The sequence below is a fragment of the Cyanistes caeruleus genome, chromosome 12 (genome assembly GCF_971803275.1).
Source record: "Cyanistes caeruleus chromosome 12, bCyaCae1.hap1.1, whole genome shotgun sequence".
NCBI classification, from domain to species: Eukaryota; Metazoa; Chordata; class Aves; order Passeriformes; family Paridae; genus Cyanistes; species Cyanistes caeruleus.
Genome location: NC_141712.1, coordinates 4,801,147 through 4,824,654, shown reverse-complemented (window position 1 = coordinate 4,824,654; position 23,508 = coordinate 4,801,147). Strand labels below are relative to the sequence as shown.

Genomic DNA, 23,508 nt, shown 5'->3' with positions numbered 1-23,508 from the left:
CTGGAAAACCCTGAATATTATTAATGACTTCTAGCCCATCATTGCCTCTCTGTTTCAGTGTATGAAGAGTTGACACAGCAGGAAGAAGGCAGGAGCATCACAGTAGTTCAGGAAGTGGACAACACAGAATACAGCCAGCAGAAAAGAGGAGGGGTGTAAAGGAGGGGCTGAACAAGACAAAAAATTGGGAAGGTTAAAATAATTTCAACCCTTGAGAAAGGACAAAAGTAAGACTAAAAAAATATAAAGGAAAATCTGTATTCTCAGTGATTAAAGACATGTAAGGATGAGAACATAAATTAGCTCTCTACTGAAGTCTATGGAACACAGTAGTGATTTTGGATACTGAGACTTCAGTTTCCACATAAAAATAAAAATCCTCAGTATTCCTAACTTAAAAAAAAAAGTTAATATTCCCTTTCACTGAAAATAGTTAAGCATAACTGCATTTTATTATACATATAAATATTATATAAATAATTTTTATTTTATATACATATATATTTATAATATATAAATAAGATCAGAAAGGAAGAAATACAATATCACTGCACCAAACAAAACTCATTCTTTAGCAGAAATTTTATAACAGCCTGGAATCCCACAAGTTGGAGCACTGGTACTTACAGCTGTAAAATACTCTCAGTCTTTCCATTAAAGTAAAGTAGATTTTCGTTTCCAGGTTGGATGGGGTGTGGAGCAACCTCCTCTCGTGGAAGGTATCCCTGCCCATGGCAGGGACTTGGAATTTAAAGTCTCTCCCAACCCTGGCCATCCCATGAGTGTGTGCTTCTCTAAAATTCAGAAAACAAAAGCAAAATTACTGTATGCACACACACAAAAAGCTTTTGATGCTCTGATTTTTTTCTACCACCAGCAATAATCACACGCAGTGCAAGGAGCCACTGGCAATGCACATTTTGCACTGCTTAGTGCTGCAAGAAGGTGGTTCTTTAGGAGGGGGAGTCCAATTTTCTGGTGCACCTAAGGGCAAACCAACAACATCTACAGGATAAGAAAACCCCCACCAGAACACAGAACAAATATGTAACATCACAGCTGAAATTTTGCTGTGACACCAGGGCCCAGCACATATCACTGTGCCACCTGAATTTCCTTAAATACCAGCAAAAGGAAAGAAACTGTTCTAGGATGCCAAATCTCTCTTCCCACTTCTCTCTCTCTTAAGAGAGATTTTCCAGGATGTGGCATGCAAACCATCAGGGAAAAAACATAGAGCTGCAGTTCTACTTCACTGCCTGAGGCAGTAAATAAAAATAAAGGCATTTCACACACCGATATCCTACTCTAGGCAAAGAAATCTCTCAAATTTTAGAAGTGTTTCATTACCAGGCTCATCTAAAAAAAGTCTGCAACAACTAAAGCCAAAACACAAAGCTGCTGCACATGTTAGAAAAAACAAAAATTTCCTGGGACATGATGCCTTGAATCTCTGCTAACATTCATTTGCAGCTGGCACTGAAGCTCTGGAATAGAGTCCTGCTCTGGAAAACAGTGATGGAGCTCTTCTGACCAGGCTCTCCAGTGATCTGTACAACACAAGCCTCTCAAAAAAGCCTTTAAGCAATGGATTTAATGCAGGAGTACCAACAGATACTCATCACCTATGCTCTGCTGCTCAGCTGGTCATTTTGTACAATTTTCTACTGAAAAATTAATTTTGCCTCCTTTACCACGTTACTGTTTCCCTTTAAATTTGCCCAGCATTTCTTCAAGCAGTTGACAGTAAGCTAAAAACCTTGATGGGGACACCTCACACTGGAGCCACATATTCTACTTTTCAGATAAGTGCAAACAAAAAGATTTGGAGATTTTCAGACTAGGAAGTTAATACCCATGAAGCTGCAGGAGCATGTAAGAAAGGTGCTACTGCCAGCCATCAAGTAAAATAGTGGGAAAGGGCAAAGAGGGAAAACACAATCTAGTGCTTAAAGAAAAAAATTATCATCAAAAGAATCTGGCCTTTAAACCTAATCATGCACAGTCTGCCAGATCTTTTTCATTTATTATTGTATTCCCTTTTCAAAAGGTTTGCTTTGTTGCTTTAATGAACTTTACTGTTCTGACACTATCACAGGATGGCAAAACAGAGATGTTTCAATTAGCTAAATAATTGAGCTTCTTGACTGCTGCAGAAGTCAATATAGGATCTATAAATTAGATTTCTTGCTGGATATAATGAATCATGGAATATAACGTTTGCAACAAGTTATGAAGAAGAATGAGTGGGTTTAGTTCGTCTTTGAACCAAAACATTTCAGATTTAAGCCTTCCCTCTGACTAATTCTCAACTCAGCCTTCAAATTAGGTTTCCAATCCTTGCCAGGTGTGTCAGGCTCTATTACATCCCGGCAAAATTGACCTCTGAGGCTCAAGCAATTCAATTCCACTTTGAATAACACTGATGGAATAGTCAAGAAAACAAAGGCTATGAGCCATTCACCTCAGGTGAGCCCAAAGTTTGGTGATCAGACATGTGAAGGAGCTCTCCTCCTCCCCAGAGGAGCAGCACAGAGCAGGCAATGCAGCTCCAGCACCAACCTCAGCAGGCTAGAGCTGGCAGGAAAACATTCCAGAGGAGGCACAAAGCACCTCACCCCAACAATTACCTTTCCCAGGGGACAGGGCACACGCAGTTCAGTTGTTTCTGACAGAAACAATCCAAATCTTGAGTTTTGAACTGCTGGTATTTGTGTACTTGTTGAATGTCTGGCCTAGGAACAATAAAACAATATCACAGGAGACCCCTTTTTTTACTGTAAAAACAATGGTCCAACCATCTCCTCTCTCCTCTTGCCATCCCCTTTAGCCCACAACTGTTTCACTTCAGGCTTATTCAGGCCATCAGTTTTCAGAAAACTTTGAAAACAAAAGATAAATTTTCAGGCATATGATCTAAATTTTAGCAGCTAACAGTATTCTTTCATTGCACTTGAGTAACCTAGAGTTATATATTACACAGCACTAAACTTGCTCAACATTTGAACTTAAAAACTGATCAAAAGTCTTTAGATATTTAATCATTATTTAACAAATATTTGCAACAAATCAATTAGCAAGTTCAGTAGCTCAGAGTTTTAGATATGTAGTTAAGTGCTAATTAAATGGTTAAATTAATTATCCTCAGGAATCTAATGTAACAATAGAAATGTGGTCATGTACCTACTGCCTTTCTAGTTTGAATTAATTGCATGCCAAGTAGATTTATATTTATGTATTCTACCACAACAGTCAAACAGTTCAACCAACAATCAAATGAAGTTTTTTTATAATTACTCTTCATTAAATATATTTAATAACAGTAGAATGACAGGCTTGCAGACTCTTTAGTCAGTGTTACTTTTGTTTCTGACATGTCAACCCAGGGGGCTGGGATTAGAACCAAAAAAATTTTGTGAAAGATTTAATTTATGTACCAGAACATAATATTTCAAAAAATTTGAGAAGCTCAGGCTGGAGTTTTCAGTGTTTCCCTCTCTTTTAACAACTCCTTTTCAGCTGACTCTCCTCCACCTCTCTGCCTTCTCAAAATGCTCCCCATTTATGGGTAGGACAAATGGCAATGGCTCACCTTGATTTTATCTGTCTCCCAACTTGTATCCTCACAAAGTATTGTATCAATAAAGATATATGGTTAAAATTTTGAATTTTTTCCCCTTTCTTATGTTATTTTACAATGATTTTCATGTGGCTTTGAATAATCTTTCATTCCCTTTTTTAAAATGATTACTATTATTTTTAATTTTACTTGCAGGAATCAACCATTCACATCCACATATCCTTTGCATCTTTCATGTCTTGTCTCTGGGCCCCACCAAGTGCCTTTCATTCATCAGAAAGGAAGAATGAAGGGGTAAAATACATTAATAACATCCCTTCTCCACATCTCCTTGGCTAATTAGTCCAGTAAATACATTGTTAGTTGTGTCCTGATATTTATAAAAAAAAAAAGAAAAGGAAGATGAGAATGGCAGAGTAAAACCATGAACTTTCAGCAGCAAGTTAAAAAAACATTTTAAATCTTATAAAATTAACCAGTGCACACCTTAACACAACCAGAAAATTGGACAACTCCCTCAAAAATCATTGTATATTGTTAGGAATTGCAGTAAAAGCTTGGGAAAGACCCCAACAAACACCTTATGAATTGAATGTATTTTCTCTCTTTTTTTTACTATAGCAAAGTCTGCTCTTGGGAGAGTCACCCTTTAGCAGCCCAAATCAGAGTGCTGCACAGGTCACACCAGCACTATCTCAATTCAGTTGGGTGGAGGAAGAATTAAAATATTTCAGCCTACTCAAAGTGATGGTAAATTTTATAATAAGCACAATCTGTGTGATTATACAACAGCAGTTTCACCATTAAATTCCATAAAAAGCAGTATTTGAGCATCTCTCAGCCAGACAAAAAAGGACTTTCCTCAAACACCATGTCCAGATTTAATGAAACTGTCTTGCAGCAACCTAAATCCTGAGTTCCATAGGGTTCCAGGAATCAGAGACCTTCAAGGGCATAAATGAAGCACCAAATTTCCACAGACACCTCCTTTGGTAGAGGCAAAGAGACAGGAGCTCTCTCCAAAGTCAGTTCTAGGCCCCCTGGTCTTTAAACAGAAACTCTTTTCCAGTTCCTGCTGCTGGTACTTTTCTTTGACCTTGTTACAAAAACCAGGTACCAGAGTCCTGCATGTTGGGCAAGACTCCAGAGTTTCCTTGTTTCCCACGTGCAAGGCTCAGGAATGTTCATGTGCTCTTCATTTCAAATGCAACATTATTTTTTTTGCCCATTTGAAATAGAGGTTTTATCTGAAAATCTTAATGAAGCCAGAAAAAAAGAAGAGAGCTCCCAGAAAAGAAAATCCATGAGATTCTTTAGGTTCCAGGTGCAGGTTACAGACTTTTCCCCCCTGCTCATAAACAGAGGATAAATGTTATCACATAACTCAGCCTAGAAGAAGCTTTGTTAGAAGTTGAGGCCTTATAAAAATGCCTACAGACTAAAAAGTCTGGATCCAGCATGATCAGAAGAGCAAATTATGCTTTTGTGCCACAGCAGTTGCCTGCAAGTGTGTCACCACCAAATTCAGCAAGTGTATATTCCAGTAGGAGGCTTTCCCAGAGGTATGATTTCTCAAAGGTTAATATGCAATTAAAGCAGCAAATTTATTATAGTGGATGGAATTTCTAAAAAGCAAACACACAATCTGTGTTCAAATTACTTTGGAATGGATATTTCTATTAAAACTCCAGTAAAGTCTGTTCAATAAATCACAGCATTTGCAATTAGTTATTTCAATGAAGCATGCTTGGCATATCAAATATTCATGAACTGATGATACAAGGCAGAAATCTATGAATTACAAGATATAATTGAGTTCCTATGTGATTAATCCACCACTGTTTTAGCAACAATGGAATTCTACATAATCTGTTCCACTTGTATGTAATGTATGTTTTAACAGTTTAATAAGGAGCTTTAAAAAGCTGGACATCCATTCAGAGTAGGGAACATATAATCTGCTTAAATGTGCCCTCACAATGTTCATCCATGCATCATGGAATGGCTTGGGCTGGAAGAGACCTTAAAGATCATCCAGTTCCAATATTGTATGAAGGTTTCTCTTGCAACCAGTTGAGAATTTTTTAAATATAAAGGCAACCAACACATTATTTTCCTGTAAAAGTAAAATGTATGGAAGCCTCTATAATATCTAATTATTTAAGTATTGTTGTGCCCAGCCTACTTTTACATACAGCTTAATACCAAATAAAACTAAATCAGTGCTAAAATTAACAGAATGCTTCCAGCTCTGAGCATCCTGAGTTTGTTAAATCAATCTATAGTTAAAACATTTTTAAATAAGCTGGTGAAAGAAAGAATTCTAAGAGAAGAAAAAGATCTTTGGCTTCCTGGGCATCTCTCAGTCAGTCACAGTAGAAGTAACAGACAGAAGCAGAAACTGGCTGCCAGTTTTGGATTTCAGCCTTCACAGACACTTTCCAAGACTTTGTAAAAAATCCAAGCTATATTTTCCAGTGTTGTTAGAGTCTAACTCTAAGTGACAAATCTAGTACATGTTCCTTTGGAGACTTCTGAAATCTTCAAAGAGAAAAAAGAAATGAGAAATTAAGTGGTAGCACATACAGAACCTTCTAGATGCTTAAGGAGTGCCACGTATAATAGATAGTTTTGAACTACTTTGGTCATCTGTGGCCATATATAAACTGAAAATATTTTCTCCTGTGCCCTTATCTATTCAATGATGATTAAAGACATCTTTGGCATCAGACCCTCTCAGTGCTGTGATCCAGGTCATGTTTGCCTCTAGTTTCATCATGGAGCTTGATGGAAGGCAGGCAAAGTGTCTGAGAGAGCAGTTCCTTCAGACAAAACATAACAAACTGGGTCATTCCAAAAATCAGACCTGAAAACAGCAGAAATTTCACTCAAATATCATCAAAATGAAAAGAGCCAATACCAAAAGCTTCTGCTTTGTCCAGAAAATTCCATTTACAAGCCTAGTGGAAGGTTTTTCTCTTCTCTTCCCCTCTTCCAGATTAAAAAGTAACTCCAGTTTATTCTCAGGTTTTTTACCTGAGAATAAAGTTCCCTATTCTTAATATATCATTTCTTTGTAAAATTTCTTGATATCAATAAGAGGAGAACTTCACTTTGCAATGACAGCAGTGAGGCACAAAGTAAATATTTCCACTTTGCTGTCCTACCCTTTGATTCCACACTCTCTGAACAGGGAGTTTATCAACATCTCACTATATTACCATTTTCCTATTTACCATAATACCGTTATATGGTTTGGTTACCATTGACTACTGGAAATTTTCCAGACTGGATGAGTCTGTTTGGTTTGTAGAATCTGTAAATTTTGATGGAGGTGATGAGTTTCCACCCATATAAACAAAACAATTTTTCACGTGCACACTACTCATCATCACAAGTGAGCTGCTTCATGTGAGCACGAACAAAGATTCCCTGGAAGCTCTTATTAGTCAGTTTAGAATTAACTCAGCTCCAGAATGCTGGAGAAAACTGCTGCTGTAGTTCACAGGAACAATTTTGTTTTTCTGGGATCTGTTTGAGGGAATTCCCACTAAAGGCCTTCAAGAAATTGGAGCACACTACTGGGAAGTACTCACACTACTATATTTGTAAGTAGACAACTTCTTTAACTGAATAATTCTAATTTATTTATAAAAGCAGAGTGACACCTTGTCCTCTGGTCTACAGTGGGCCCTTCCTACTTTCTCACATGCTTCCCACTCATCAAGTGGGATAGTTAAAATTTGTGTAACTTGCATAACTCTTCTTCTCCAGAGATATTTGCTTTGATAAACAAACCATCACAGTATAAGGTTTCAAGGATTAAGCATGGAAGAAAATAATATCAAAATACACAGTCTGCCAGTTTAAGTGGAATCAACTGGAATCTCTGCACAAAAAATAAGTCACATAAATTATTTGTATTAATTAGTTACTATGGTTAAACACCCATTAAGGTTCCAGTTTGCACTCTGCTTTCACCTTAGGCAAGAAAAAGGACAACCAGAAGGAGAATAGGTCTTCTTACCTGTTCTGATAAATAAGTTATTTTATAGAACAAGTCAGTACTGAAAGTATGAATGATTTTTATAAAATAAACCTCCTACCTAAGTAATGCTGTTTATACTTATTAAAAGCATCACCATCCCCTGGGCTCAGTCATTTATGTAGCTACAACACCTAAAAAAATCCAAAACAAAAAAAAAAAAAACGACCACATATCTAAACCTAGCAACATGAAAACTAGAAGATGAAAGATTATCAATGTTGTGAAATAAAGTTAAATAAACTCCACATGACTTTTGCCTGCTTATGGAGAAGCCTTTAGCTCTGGTCCCAAGCAGTCCATCCCCAGTTCCCAGCACAAATCAGTTTGTAGTGTCACAGTATTCCAACAAAAAAGATTCATTTGTGCACCCTGTGAAAGGAATCACCACAATGCATGCACAGGAACTACAGGAAACCTTCCATTCTTTGATTATATGTATAATATTTGTGTTGATTAAAAATTTAATCATAAATCAATCCCTAAGCTTTAACCAGACTGAAAAACAACTGGCAAATGCCACAGGTCAACATTGTCCTCGGTGAATATTTGGTTATGGTGAATGTCTGTTACTCACAGGCAGCTGGGATATACCTGAGTTAATGAAAATGTTGAGATTTTTCTCAGAAGTCAAACACACTAAGCCATAATTAGGAGGGGGATTCCTCCCCCTCTCATGACACTCATTAATGCTCAGGTTGTGACTAAAATAAAAATGTATGTGGATTCTCCCTGTTGTCTAACTCATACAACAGAACCTGCTAGGGACAAAGGTAAAGTACACAAGTATTTATTAACCTAAGCATTACTTCATGGCTCTGTGCTATGCTTAATGCTGTAAATATCTTTATAACCTCATTCCCACCCTACCACTCCAAATTTCCCCAGCTCCTTCCTCATAAGGTCATTTTTCCCCTTCTGCTAACAATTCCTAGTAAAAGGCTTTAAGTCTTCATTTCTGCCTGAACTTTTCACTTTTTGTGCTCCCCAAATCACCTGAGCACTTGAAAAAAAAACCTCGAGTTGTGTCACTTTCCTGTAGCAGAACTATTTAGTTGCCCTAATTATTTTCTCCATCACTCCTTTGTTGTCCCTTGAATTCCTCTGAAGAGAAGCTCAGCTGTGTGGCCGTGCCTTGGTACCTTCAGCTGTGAAGCAGTCATTGGTAGTTAGTGTCAACATGAATAATGCAGTTCAGTGTTTGAGAGCACGTCTTTTTAACAGCTGCCTGTGTCCCTGTGTTGCCATTTACTGCTGGCCACAAAGCTTTCCTCGTTCAGAGAGCTTTGCTGTTTGCCTTTTCCAGCCTTGCACTGCCTGACAACGTGAGAAACACTGAGCTGCTTCCTATGGATTTATAAAGCCAATTTCTGCCTATGGAGACTAACTTGTTTTTATTATAGGTAGCATAACTGACTGTTCTTCATCACCAGCAGAAGCATTTACCTGGCTCAATGTGAGCAGTGCTTTTAGTGCCACACAAGGATTTTAGTGCACTGTGATGCTCTTCGACAGTAAATGTGACATCTTCCCTCTGCCTTGCTTCTGGGAAAATTGATTGTGCTGCCCTGTGTCAAACCACACATTCAAAAGTGCAATATCTAAATACATTTTAATGACTGTACTCTCACCTGCTCACTTGTTCACTATAAATATTCCCAAATAATTTCTCTCTGAAGAAATGGGCCTCCTAGCATTCACTTCAATGCACTATTCATTCTGGTAACTTTCCCAGCTCTGAGCCAGTACCCAGTTTTGAAGCGCTTGTGAAACTTTTCTCACAATGTGAATGAAATTTCTATGCACAACACTCAGTCCCCATTTAGTTTTAGTTACAAATCCATCAGAGGAAGAATTCATGACAAAGCCATTGCAAGAGCAGCTTCAAATTTTGAGATGTTATTATCCTCTTTTCAAAACCCAAGTGTTTAATTTGGTCAAGCATCTTAACCCAAGTTACTTCCTTTCATCAAATTAGTTTTCTGGGCCATCTTTGGTCATGTTACTTCATGACTAGGGAAGACCCCATCCCCCTGTGCCAGGTACTGGGGAGGCACCTCAAGATCCTTGAGGGTCCCTTCCAATGCAGAACATTCTGTGATTCTGAGTGTTGTGTCCAGCTCTGGGCCCTCGTGGCCAGAGAGCCCTGGAGGGGCTGCAGCGTGTCCAGGGCAGGGAACAGAGCTGGGAAGGGGCTGGAGCCCCAGGAGGGGCTGAGGGAGCTGGAAAGGGGCTCAGCCTGGAGAAAAGGAGGCTCAGGGGGCCCTTGTGGCTCTGCACAAGTCCCTGGCAGGAGGGGACAGCCGGGGGGGTCGGGCTGTGCTGCCAGGGAACAGGGACAGGAGCAGAGGGAACGGCCCCAGGCTGGGCCAGGGGAGGCTCAGGGTGGACAGCAGCAGGAATTTGCCCATGGAAAGGGAGCTCAGGCCTTGGCAGGGGCTGCCCAGGGAGCTTTGCAGTGCCCATCCCTGCAGGTGTCCCAGGAAGGGCTGGAGGTGGCACTCAGAGCTCTGGGCTGGGGACAAGGTGGGCATCGGGCACAGCTGGGACTCCGTGGGCTGGGAGGGCTTTTCCAGCCTGAATGATTCTATGAGTCTGTGATTCTATGAAGCGATGAGTCCAAATAGATTTTGACCCTAAATCTATCATGCACAAATATTACAAAGGTCAAAATTTACGTGAAATAACTTTAAGATTATTCTTTAAGATTGAAATAATCGTATGTAAAGACAGCATTTCATGAACTGACCTTGGGTTTAACATCTTTAGTGAAAAGATAAACCAAACCTCTCTATTAAGAAAGGATTATTGGTTCAAATTTCCTTTTCCTTGAAGAGAATAAAAGTCTTTATAGACATATAACTGCATATGTAAATACAAACACCTTAATGTTAACGTGTACAGACATATTCGATTACCATTACTGACAGGCAAATGGATGAGGAGAAAATAATCAGATTTTATAAGCTGACTTCTTCCCTCTAATACCTAACCTTTCTGGCTGAGGACAATCTTGATCACACCACATAATTCTTTTTCAGTTAAAGATGATGCAGAGCTCTGAGAAAAGTTGTGCCTGGCCTTGCACACATCTAGTAAAAGTGGTATTTCTGTGTTTGAAATTCCTCAGAAGCAGATCTTTGCCTTGGAAATACAACTCTCAGTCAGCGACTTTGTTGGCAGAATGTGAAATAAAACACAATTTGTGCTGCACTTAATGTAATAAAATTGCACAATACAAACATGATGTGCATAATAGATCATGTTACGTGTATCAAATTACACATGCACAGGTACATTTTTCAAAAGGGTGACCTTCTATAATTTCTTATGCAGTCTTAAGCAGTGTTAAAAATACATTTAACATTTGAAATTCTGATGGTTACAGTTATAAAGCTGCTGACTCATAATGTCTGAAAATGTAATAGCAAGTAGGATCTTAACTTGATGCATGATTTACTAAACCTTTATGATTTATATGAATTATTAATCCTTTGCTACTTAGATGAACCGGTACAAAATTTCTCACAGATTTGAGAAATTAATATTACTTATATTTAGCCTACTGTTGAACTTCTTAATTCAATCACTGTGTCTCATCAAAACTTCTCAAAGCTCCTCTATTATTCTGAAAATCCTTGGCAGGGAGGAGGGGGGGCAAATAATAAAGGCATCATTGAGTTTGTTTTGCAGATGGATGGACTATAACCCACTTTAATAAGGATTAACTATCCCGAATACATGGCTAAATTTTGTAAAGCACAGGTCTATGACCCTTGCTAGATTTGAAGCAAAAGACTGTTGCTGAACCAGCTCAAAGCAAACACATAAAATAAAGAGCTGGGAGATTTTTACAGCATTTATGAACAAATAACAAAAACTTTCAAGTCGGCAGTAGTTAAGAGAAAAACACGGATGTGAAGAGGCAAAAAAATGAGTTGGAAAGTGGCAGTTTGGAAAGATCAAGAATCCTCACACTCCAGCAAGCAGCACAGGCTGTCACCTTTCCATCTGAGTGGTGACTCCCTGCCCAGCGGTGACTCAGCGGTCACTCCATCAGGACTTGGCCTGTGTTAGTTCCAGACACTTGCTTTCTGTATTAGCAAATAAATAGCTCTTCTCTATGCAATCAAAATCTTATCTTCTATTCATTATGGCCATTACTCACTGTTCCTTGGCTTTTTTTGCCCCAGGCTAACAAAATCAAAGTGATAATTCTTGGAGTTCCTACGGTGACATTAACAGCACCTGGTGCTTTGTTATTCCCAAGGGTTCCCACTGCCTCCTGAATTTCAGCATGTTCTGGTTCTTCACAAACAGCTCAGTTGTTTAGAAAATAGCTCCCTACTTATTTCACCACTAAGACTCGCTACACAACCACCTCAAACATTCCATAATTACGTTCTTGGCAGCGATTTTGGATTCTCAGTTCATTTATTCTGTCGTACACCCCCCACCTCTCCCTCGCCTGTTCCCCAAGGATGCAATCTCATCATCAATTACCACCCCAGTACTTTATACTGCTCTCAAAGAGAAGCTTAACTAACACCATTTATATTTGTAAAGTATATTTATCTAGTAAGGCACAGAAATTAAACAGGAGGTCAACATACTAAAGGCCCTTACATTTCTGTATAAAACCTTCAACTTAGATTCTGGTTTTTCCATCTTGTTCACTACAGAGCAGCAGTTTATTGGTGGGTCAGTGGAACAACAGAATTGTAACCCAAGGAAGCCCTCACCACTTGGGGAGAGCGTGATGTGCAATAAAAAAGGGGTAGGGGATGTTTTTTGAGGTTGGTTTTATAACTTAGCAATGTGGGGTATTTATTTGTTGTTTTTTTAAAGGGGGTCCAATAATCTCCAGGGGAACGTGGCTGGAGAGAGCTCTGAGCAACCTGGTCCAGGGGAAGGTGTCCCTGCCCATGATGGGCAGTTGGAATAATTTGATCTTTCGAATCCCTTCCAGCCCAACCATTCTATGATTCTTTGTAAAAATCCATTCCAAAATGAAATTGTGGATATGGAATCTTCTCAAAGAGGAAGAATGTGGAAGAACACACAAACTTGTATATGTAGCTTAAACACAAACTACAGTGCTGTCACACAGTCCAAGCAGCAGCAAAGGTGCTCTGGCTACATCCATTTTATACCTTCTGAACTGTTTTTTCCTGCAAGGACATTATGCATTCCCTGGCCACTTGTGTCACAAGGGTCTCTGGCAGCAATTTAACACCCTGTTAATTCTGAATTTTCTTGCTAAGTACTTCTCCCTCATTTACTTCAGCCTGACTTTGATGAAAGATTTCTTCACCATACCCAATTCTAATGCCATGAGAACGCTCCATTTCACAAGGGCTCCAGGAGCATTCATGCTCCACTACATTTCTACTGAGTACCCCCAAGGTAGCATCAATGCTGTCTGAGACCTTGCAAAGGCCTTCCCACTTCAGGAAAAAGCTCCAGCATGTGCAAATATAAAGATGAATATCCCTGCTCTTCATGATCCCCAAAAACACCCTTCAGTTGTACTTCTAATCTCCTTTATATCCTCTATTAAACCACACAAATATATACTTTTGTTCTTCATGCAATTTTCAAGCCACCTTTTGTTGTTTACATGTCAAGGTATTCTCACAGTCCCCCTGTGGCTCCCACTAGCATCTCTCTCAATGTTCTGCCACCAGCTATCAACACACTCTGTAACCTGTACAGACTTCTTTGCTGATGGATATTCCCATCAATAATTTAAATTCCTCACAGGTATCCATAACTGAGTATCCTCAGCAGTTTCTTTATCATGACATAGCTCCTTCTCACCCCCAGTCTCACAGTTGGGGAGCCCTGTCACAATCAGATCTCCCTTTATTTATCTAATAAAGCTGCAGGGCGCTGCCCAGGGGCTTATCTTGAACAACTGGCAAACTAATCCATTTCATTTGACTGCTATTAACATCATTCCCCATTAAGCAATTCCCAAACATTTTTTCTTTCCTATTGACTCAGATACAGATGAAAACCACAAACAACAAAGTTCCTGGACAGAAGGCTGCATTTGGCTTACAGCAATCTAGAGACACTTCTATGAAGTAGTATCATTTTTCTCTGCTTAAACAAACAGTTTCCACTGTATTTGGACAATCCCAAATCCTTCAGGCCAGCTGGAAATTGGCTTGAGAGGCAGCCTGGCCCATCAGCATATGGCAACTTGCAAGCCCTGCCCAGAAGCTGAAGCTCTACCAGCCCAAGCTCTTATGTTTTTCAGCAAACTGGATGTGAGCTACAATTGCAACTCCTGCCAGCCTTCTACCAAATCTGTTCATTTGAGGCTGCCATTGACCACCTGGATACATGGGACACCCTAACCAGACATGACACAATGGTGTTGAGGAGATTTCCCCATGCAGCCTTCCAGGAGCCACTCTGGCAGACCAGATCCACATGGTCCAGGAGGTCCCTTCCACCCAAAACCTTCTCTGTAACTACATGAAACCTCCCTGTTATTTTCAACTCTCCACAAGACAGCCTTCTACAGCTCTTTTGTCCCTGACTGGAGGACAGGGGGCTTTTCTCCAACAGTTAAAATGGGACCAGCAGCATAAGTTGGTTTTTGTTTAAGCCTGTTTTGCAGCAAAGCAGAAACACATTGCAAAGCTTAACTTCTGTTCCCCTGTTCCCTGGGATTTGGGTTTCCTTTGTGAGGTGTTTCCTTTCCTGAAAAGAAAGACAAAACACTCTCATACTTCAGCCTGGTGATTTGTATTATCATTTGCTATTTATAAATCTGATTTTAGTTCTCTAAATAATTCTGAATTTTTAATACGAGAGGTACCCTGAAACAAAAATATAATGAAGGCAAACAAGCAAGGAAAGGATAATTGGATTTTTCTCAGGGTATGCTAATCTGTAGACTATAAATGCTTTGTGGTTACACTTGAATACTGTTAATTTGCATGTAGCTGGGAGTACTGGCATGAACCACCAACATATTAGATCACAACACCTGACACTGGATGCTCTTTCAGCATTTCTTCCAGCATTTCATCCTGGAATTAGTTGATTTAGCATATTTAGACATACAAACCTACATTTTTTTCCTACAACTATAAATCAGAGGAGATTTTTTAAAGACTGTATTAGGTGTAATCAAGTATGCAAATATTTGATCAAATGCTTCTAGCAAGCAGGAGCTAACTACAAGCTATAGATGCAATGGCTGTTCATGCCTTGCTTGGCAGAGACAATCATTCAAACATTAGTATTCAGACAGGAAAGAGCTTGTCAAGATCAAAATGCTAATCACTGCTTGCTGAGAAATGCAGTTGTTCCCAGCTGTAGGGAGAGCAACACGTAGCTCACAGCAGCTGCAGCACGTTGTTCTCTCTATCCAGGGATGGAATTCCTGGGCAGATCTAGCAGCAACTTGTCACCAGTGTGTCCTGGAAAATTTACAGAGCAACAGATGACAATGTTTGCATTGAACAACAAAATATTGCTCAAAAACATTAAAAAACTTTAAAAATAAAATAAAAAATTTATGTCAGAAGGTATGTAGTTCCTAAAGCAGAACACCACCTTTTCAATTAGCAAAGCAAAATGTGTTCTCTGGGGTTTAAACTAATGCCTCTTTGAAAAAAGAGTTTGCTCATTGAATCCAATGTCATAAGTGTTATTCAATTATATTAACATAATTATATTAACTATTTATATGACATATGCATAAATTCTCATGTCTCTTTTCCCTACTAATAACATTTCTGTAAAAAAAATCAACTTAAAAACAAAAGAAAACCCAAACAACTTTTTTTTTTTTAATTGCTGAGTATTTTTTTCTTGCTTATGTATTTGAAAAAAAACCCTAAAGTTTAGGGACTAACTGGGTAAGAAATATGATAAAAGGACAAGCCTGGACACAACTCCTATGTCAGATTTAGCCTGCAATCAGATATATGTGCAAGGATCTTTGTATCAGCCCCACTGTTTTTAATCAATTTTATACTGCATCTTTTTCCCCTAGTCCTGGCAACACACTAGAAAATCCACACTTGCTATGGAAATTGAATAAATCTCAAAAAAACCAAACCCAAACACACCAGCAGACTTTTATGAGATATGCCAAATAAAAACATTTAACTCAATACCCAGCCTCATCATGCAGCTAACCAGACCTACCAAAGACAGAACTTCCAGCAGCCTTTCCTTCCCTGAGGAGCTCAGCAGTGACAACTGCCAGGGCTGTCCTCAATCTCTAACCCAAGGGAAGAGCCTGTCCTTGCTTGGAAACACCTCACCACCACGGTGTCTCTCAAACACAAAATCTTGCATTGAGAAACAGCTTAAAAAACCCAACCAAGCAAACAATAAACTGCAACAAAGAGGCAAGCTGGACAAAAGAACCGTAGAGGAAGGTTTCTCCCAGACCAAGCTCTGGCTTACTGTCAGGGATGCAAAAACAATGCATAGTTTGATCCTATCAGCTCAGGCACACAAATGCTGTCTTCATTCTGGACATTCTTGATCTTCACATTCAGTCTCCTTAATCTTTGAGTATTTTGATCTACTTTTGTCTTCTTGAGTTATCCTTTTCCCTTGTAATACACCTGACACCGTGTCCATCAAACTACAATCCCTTGCTCTGATGATTGAGCTCACTGAGGTTTCTATGATCCACAAGTGAATTAGGAATAACACCAGATTAAAAAAAAAATGTTTTCAACATTCCATAGTCTGTATTGCTTCATATTGGGAGCTTTCATATTTTGAGAGCTCCTATAACACACTGTAGTTAAGACAACAACTGTTTTATACAGAAACTACTGATAGCTATAATGGAAACCAAACCCTGAATACAAACATTGCTACTCTTCCTGGGTGAAAACACCACTGACACCAGAACAACCCAACAGGCAAAGACACAGGACTTTGGAGTCCAAAGCTCCATTTCAGGCTCCAGGTAACACCTCAATGACATTGATCTGTCACTCCACTCACATTTCTTACTGGTGTTTGTGAAATGGGGATAATCACAGCACTTTCAGGGCTATGGGGTCTGTATAAAAGCCAAGGGATACAAAGCTGGTTATTACTATTAATAGCACAGAAACCAGTATCAGCCTCTCTCCAACTGCTGCTAAAACCCCAAACCAAAGCAAAATTGTAGCTAACAATTAAGTTCTTGTGTTTATAAACAGCCATTATCATTACATAATTAGAGCAACCAGGAATGCATTTGCTGACTCATTCTGCTGCCATCATATCTTTACAAGCTTTTCTGCCTGTTTTTCTTTTCCTCTTCTCACATTTGAAATATTCAGTGTAGAAGGTTTGTGTATGCAAACAGCTTAATTTCCAGAAACACTCCATTCCCCTACCTGGCTGCTTAGTATCAATGACTGTTGCTTAAAATAAAAGTAAAAGATGGCTTTAAGATGCCTTTTTATGCCAGCTGACAGATTTTATAACAGGAGGAAATGATGGGACTGAGATGAAGCAGCCTGGAGGTTCAAGCTGTTTATATTTCTTTGACATAACTTTTCAGGTACAGATATAAATAAAAACTGTACATCAGGGCCTCAAGAATTCAACTCTATCTGGAGAAGCACCTGATGTACAAATTCCAGTGAACTCAGTTGAGTAGTAACACTCAAAAATACTCTTCTGTCCCATTACTGCACACTTTAATTACCAGTTTATAAACCAAATTCCATCAATCTCTTAAAATTTCTTTGCAAGGGTGAAGTCTTTAAAGGATATCTGTATACAAAACCTCTAAATATCAGGCTCTCAAGTTCATTAAAACCTGAACGGCATTATATTGCTATGAATTCTATCCATTCAATTCATCTGGATAAAAGTTTTCAATAGCAAATATTCATTTTCAAATGTAAGTTTCCAAACTCCTGCTGCAGAGGAAAATCTTATTTTGGCACATATCATAAGAGATTTCACTAAAACAATTCACTATGAGTTCAACACCACAACTTCATTAGTGCTTTGTATTTACCAAAATCACTTTCACTGACCTTGCAATTTCTCGAGCATTGTATTTTTGTATCCCCCAGTGTAACAAGCCATGACACCCCAGGAAAGTCCAAATAATGCTATTACACAAATAAAACACATGTCCAATATATGTAATTGAAATCAAGATCATTCTAATGCAATCTCTGAGGTAAATATAAGGTATATTTTCAAAATCAGCATTGCATTTTATTGGATATTGCATATAAAATTCAAAGACTAAACCCAACATGTTATTCTGGCACAAGCAATTTTTTGAATAATCAGATCCTGAGCACCTTTCTGAGGTGCCTCAAGAGTAATAAATTACAGCAGAATTTCTCTGTGTCAACTTCTACAAAATTTATAACTTGTTCTGTGAAGGTAAAATCAGTTGTTCTGCACCTCCTGTTTACACACACTTCCATCCATTTTGTTCTTAAGTTAACACAGTTATCCCACTGGTTTAGAGCAGAGCAACACTTCTGACAAAGCCACTTAGCAATTCTAACAAATATGCTTTAAACTAAACTTAAATGCAACTTCTGGCACAGGGTACAGCTTCAGACTCTGAGCCACCAGCCTTCCAATTCAGTTTACCCAAATGCAAAGCATGGAGGCAGAATTTTTCCACAGTTTTGATCCCAATTGCAAATTAGCCACACTGAGTGCAAACATGAGAACACCAGAGCCTCAGGCTCGGTGAGGACCTCCCTTCACAGAACCCTGGAGGAGATAAAGGCTGGAAAAACCTACAGGGGCTCCTCTGGTGCCACCTCCCTGCTCCAGCAGGGCCATCCCAGAGCCCAGGGCACAGCAGTGTGTCCATGTGGCTCTGCAATATCCCCAGGGAGGAGATGCACAGCCTCTCTGCACAATCTGCTCGGGGCTGGGCACTGCCCAGGGCACAAGTTCTGCCTCCTGTGCAGGGCAGGGCCTGGGCTCAGCCCCTGCCCGTGGCTCTGCTGCCATTGCTGGGCCTGCAGCAGAGCCTGGGCCTGCTCTGCCCCTCCTGTACCCAGGGATGGACAGGGATGGACAGGGATGGACAGGGACACTCTTGTCGTTCCGATTGGGAATGGCGATAAAGAACGACACTGACTCTCAGGGCAGTCACATCACGAGAATTCCTTAGTTTATTGCTTCAGCTCTGTCTTATAGACAGATACGTGGAAAGTACAGAAAGGAAACTCTTATTGGTTAACAAAGTGCTACATCACCATCATTGGTCAGGGTGGCCCATCACCCCCCTGGCCTTCTCCTGCAAGAGAAAACAAGACTGCAAAACAACACCTGCAAGGCTGTTTAGTATCTCTGAGAATTGTTTTAATTCCTTCTCATATTTTTCTCAGGCTATTTTCTCAGGCAGCCCGAGGAGCCAGGCGGCCTGTAATTTGTACAGGCACTGTGGTTTAGATTTAGCATCCATACACTCTCACCAAATCCATGTTTCCCCTCTGTCCTGTAGGCCAACTGAACCTAAATGTAAGGAACAACACGTGATTTACAACCATCACCTTGTTATAAAGGTGATTCATCCCTGCACACCAGCTCCCTGTGCCTAGAGCAAGGAAAGACACACAGGAGGACAAAAAAACCCAGCCTTCAGATGGCTGACACAAATCCTTCTTTCTCTCAAATATTTTGGTGCTGAAGCACCCAGTAACAGAGTAGTTATAGCTTTGTAAACACTCAAAGTGTCCTTCATGTAGGATTGACTCACTTAATACAAATTCTCCTCCAAAACAACACAAGGAGACAGGACCATGCTCTGCAGAGCTACATTAGAGTCAGCACAGGGGGTGAACTGAAAGCAATCACATCCTTTGTAGGAAAAGATTTTGGTCCCATCTATTTGCCAGAATTAAACCCCACCTTCTGAAAGTTTTACCTATACACAAAGTATCTCTAAGTGTATGGAAAAACTAAGTGTACCATTAGCCAGTGACCTCGGCACAAATATGCCTTTACAGCTCATCCACAGAAAAGCACTTCAAGAAGGAAAGTTGTATCTATACAAAAAAAAAAAAAAGCAATGGTAGCAATTTTCAGAATTTGGGAATTTACAACTTAAACAGACATGTAACAAAGGCAAGCACCATTTGCCTTTGTTGCAGGGTTAGAAATTCAAAGAAAACTAAACACTTTTCTGCAGATAAAGTGCCACTAAATACAAGAAATCATGTTTTCTATTATTCACATGTTCATATGGAAATGTGTTTAAAGTGCAGATGTTAAAAGAAGGGAAAAAGGTATGTAGGTTCCAACAAAATAGATGTGGTCAACTACTTGTTAAGTGCAGACTCAACTTCACTAAAAAAAAATAAAAAAAAAAATATATAAACTGCAAAACCATTGAAGAACAGGGTGGGCAGGCCCTGGCACAGGGTGCCCAGAGCAGCTGGGGCTGCCCCTGGATCCCTGGCAGTGCCCAAGGCCAGGCTGGACATTGGGGCTGGAGCTCCTGGGACACTGGGAGCTGGCCCTGCCCACCCTGCCAGGGAACAATTCCTGCCCAAGATCCCATCCAGCCCTGCCCTCTGCCACTGGCAGCCATTCCCTGCCTCCTGGCCCTGCAGCCCTTGGCAATTGTCTCTCTCCAGCTTTGCTGCAGCTCCTTCAGGCCCTGCAAGGCCACCCTGAGCTCAGCCCAAAGCTTCTCCTGTGCAGGTGAACAATGGCAGCTGTGGCAGCCTTTCCTGCCAGCAGAGCTGCTCCATCCCTCTGCTCATCCTGGAGCCTCCTCTGGGCTCTCTGCAGCAGCTCCAGCTCCTCCCTGGGCTGGGATCAAGGCTGGAATGGTCTGTCCCAATCTACAGGACTCTGATAGCAGAGAGCACAAATATTAGGGTAAGATTTGAATTAAGTGACCAAAAAAAGCAATTCAGGGCTGTTCGGGTGTGCGCCTATAACAAGAGTTGGTGTCAGCACAGCCACACTGAGGAGTCCATTGCACTGTCCAGGACTTTTAGCCCAACCTCCCTGTAGGGTCTTTCATATTGCAGCTTGAGGTAAATACAGCTCAAAGGACAGTGAAAATGGTCCTTAGGTGAGCAGATTTACTGTGTTTACCCATCTTGGCTACAAGGACCTGATTGAGGACAGTGAATTATCACCTTGAAGTATTTTACACCCAAAATATGAAAAGAAGCATACTACAAAATGTTGACTGAAGATACAGTTTCAACATTTTTCTACACAGTAATTCAGGTTTGCTTGTTATCAACACAGACACAGCTGTTAAACCTGCTTGGATGCAACTCCAGATGAACCCAGTTGGATATACCTGTCAACAACACCCCAAAATATTCCTTAATTCAGAAAATGCAGCATTCTGTAACACTCTTCCATTTACATCACAGCATCTCATATCCTGCAGTCACTGTTAACTCCTCTTTATCAGAAACTCTGCCATTTGCCTCTCAGGCTTAAGCCATAGATTTAGACTCATTATAATTACAAATATATTCACATGCCCATCAGATGAGTGGAGCTTTCTGAAAACCCATCTTTATTTGCAGTTCCTCACCTCTTAATAGAGACAGGGACTCTGCAAGAGGGTGGCTCATGCAAGGCAGGAATGTTCTGCACAACTTCTGATTCTCCAGCAGAGAACAGAGGTTTCTGCATCTAAAGAACTGCTGACAGTGTTTGGGGTTGTGGCAGTCTTACTGCCCCATGGCAGAAAAAGTCCTAAATTTAAAAAAAAATAATTAAACTAAATAAAGATCAATATAAAACACATCCCATTGAAATATTGAGCAAGGGTGACTTCCTTCTGCAATGCATTGATTTAAACTTATTAGCAATAAAACATAGGTGCATATTATAGTTCAATATTAACTACATTTTTAATCCATTTACAAGCACATATATTTATAGAGAAGACAGACAAACAGGGATACTGGATTAAAATCATGATTTTCCAGCATGGCTCATCTCTTCTCCTGCCCAAATATTGCAGGAATTTATCTATGAATTATCTCTTATAAGCATCATACTTTAAATTAGGAAATTATTTCAAGACACCTTATGCAGACAGACAAACACGAGAATAGAAAACAATAAAATGGTCATATTTTGCATGCTATGCCTCAGTTACTCCAAGTCTTTATATGTTTTTTCCCCTACCTTGTTTTGTCTCCTATTTTTACTAAAACTTTTTCCTATTGCATGGAAAAAGAGTTTTTAACATATACAGATACACATACAGGTTTTTATATATATATATGTATATACACACACATATGTATGTGGGTGCATGCATATACACAAACATAGGAAAATTTATTTCCTTTCCTCTTGAGAAAACGAGTTTTTATATTTTTCCAACTGGCACTGAAGGGGGAAGCATAAAATGAAAAATAGCTGGCAGAAGATCTGGTAGAGCTATGCCAAACATGGCTTTGAGCAGGATGAACTCCATGTGCTTCTCACCTTATGACAATATTTATACCTCATTTTTTTCATAAGCTTTGTTTTGTTCCCACCAGTCCACGTCAAAGTCACATTTGTTCCCGTGTTTGAACAAACCCCTGCAGTAAAGGCAGCCTTTGAAAGGTTTGGGGAGGATTAGTGAGTGCATTGATACTTGTTCCTGTTAGACTATGCCAATGTTATGGAACGCTGAATACATTCACTGTGACAAGTGATCTAACACAGAGCCACGCAGCTCAGGCTCTGGGGAGTTATGATTTTGCCCATCTGTCCAGGAGTAGAAAGTAGACTGTGTGCTTATGCCACAGTATTTCATTTTCCATGTGTTAGGCTGAGCATGCTGGAGCTGGATGTCTCTCCCATGGCACAGGGAAAAAGCCCCACAGTGCTGGGAGAAGGGCAAAGCCACGGGGCAGGAACCAGGCAAGAGAGCTGCAGTCATGGCACAGCTCCTCTCAGCATCTCCTGCCAGGGTGGGTCAGCACACTGCCTTCTGCAACTGGGAAAACCAGCAGGGGACTGAGTGCAACCTTTCACTGCAAATGCAACTCCTTCTCTGGTCTGGAGAAAGACCAAAGCAAAACCAAGCAAACACTAAAAAGCAGATTTTTCATTGCAATTAATATTTACAGATTTGTAACATGGTTCAGTGGTAACTCAGTTCAACCTGAGTCAAAGCCAGTTCTGTTTATTTCTTGGTGAAATATTTAAGCCACCCCTCTTTTTTTTACCAGTGATTGTCTAACTAAAAACCTCCTTTTTCACTTTGACTGGCTTCCCCTGGCTGCCTTGAGGAAACCATCAGGAAAGCAAAACCTCCAGAATCTGTCTGAACACCAATTCCAAACAAATAGTTAAATGAGAGCAGGTAGTATGACCCAGTTTAAATCTTGACAGGATAATCTGCAGAATACATGAGAACATTCTTGAGATAAGAAATGCAAAAAAAAAAAGATTCACTGTGAGGAGCTATTATATGCTTTGCACTTAACACACGTAACCTCAGAGTCACACACACACATTAATATTCCAACACTGGGGCTTGGAAAATATCCGAGGTCTCAAAGCCTGGAGCACTCCTGAGGCCTCACTGGGGAGCTGCCCCCTTGGCACTGGGGTTATGAACATTCTGCTGGGAGAACAAACCACAGCTCTCCTGCTCATTCCCTTTCCAGGAGACAAAAATACACATAGGCAGATATGTAATCCTTGGAAAATTGTCGAGCTCCTCTACCAGCTAATTTAACTTTCCCCCAGTCTCAAACATTGCCCTGCAGCAGGGAAACTGATAGATTTGGGGGTAACGCTGTGTTCACCTCTACTTTCAAAAAATAAGTTTCCCTATTTCTAAGCAAGAGGAAAAAATATTAATATTATTTCCCCAAACACAAGTCCATTAGTATTTTATTGTGAAGATAAATACTGAATCCTCTAACAGTCCAAAAGT

The 23,508-nt window shown here is 39.9% G+C and overlaps 2 long non-coding RNA genes across 4 annotated transcripts in view; both read right to left on the bottom strand.

Annotated features, from left to right (window-relative positions):
* LOC111934685 (uncharacterized) overlaps positions 1 to 23,508 on the bottom strand; it is a 41,283-nt gene that overhangs the window by 9,512 nt on the left and 8,263 nt on the right. The window contains exons 3-4 of one of the 2 annotated variants that reach the window (XR_015275469.1): positions 2,631 to 2,735; positions 628 to 794 (exon numbers count right to left, since the gene is read on the bottom strand). This is a non-coding gene — a long non-coding RNA (uncharacterized LOC111934685). The remainder of the gene's footprint in view (positions 1 to 627; positions 795 to 2,630; positions 2,736 to 23,508) is intronic. The other variant, XR_002867379.2, reaches the window with a different exon arrangement.
* On the bottom strand, positions 11,124 to 21,317 carry LOC147650823 (uncharacterized). Of its 2 annotated transcripts, none has more exons than XR_015275470.1 (3): positions 21,154 to 21,317; positions 14,985 to 15,064; positions 11,124 to 14,339 (listed from the first exon to the last, which is right to left on the bottom strand). It is a non-coding gene; the product is annotated as an uncharacterized LOC147650823 (long non-coding RNA). The 2 variants fall into 2 exon arrangements; XR_015275471.1 differs by lacking the exon at positions 21,154 to 21,317 and adding an exon at positions 18,381 to 18,425.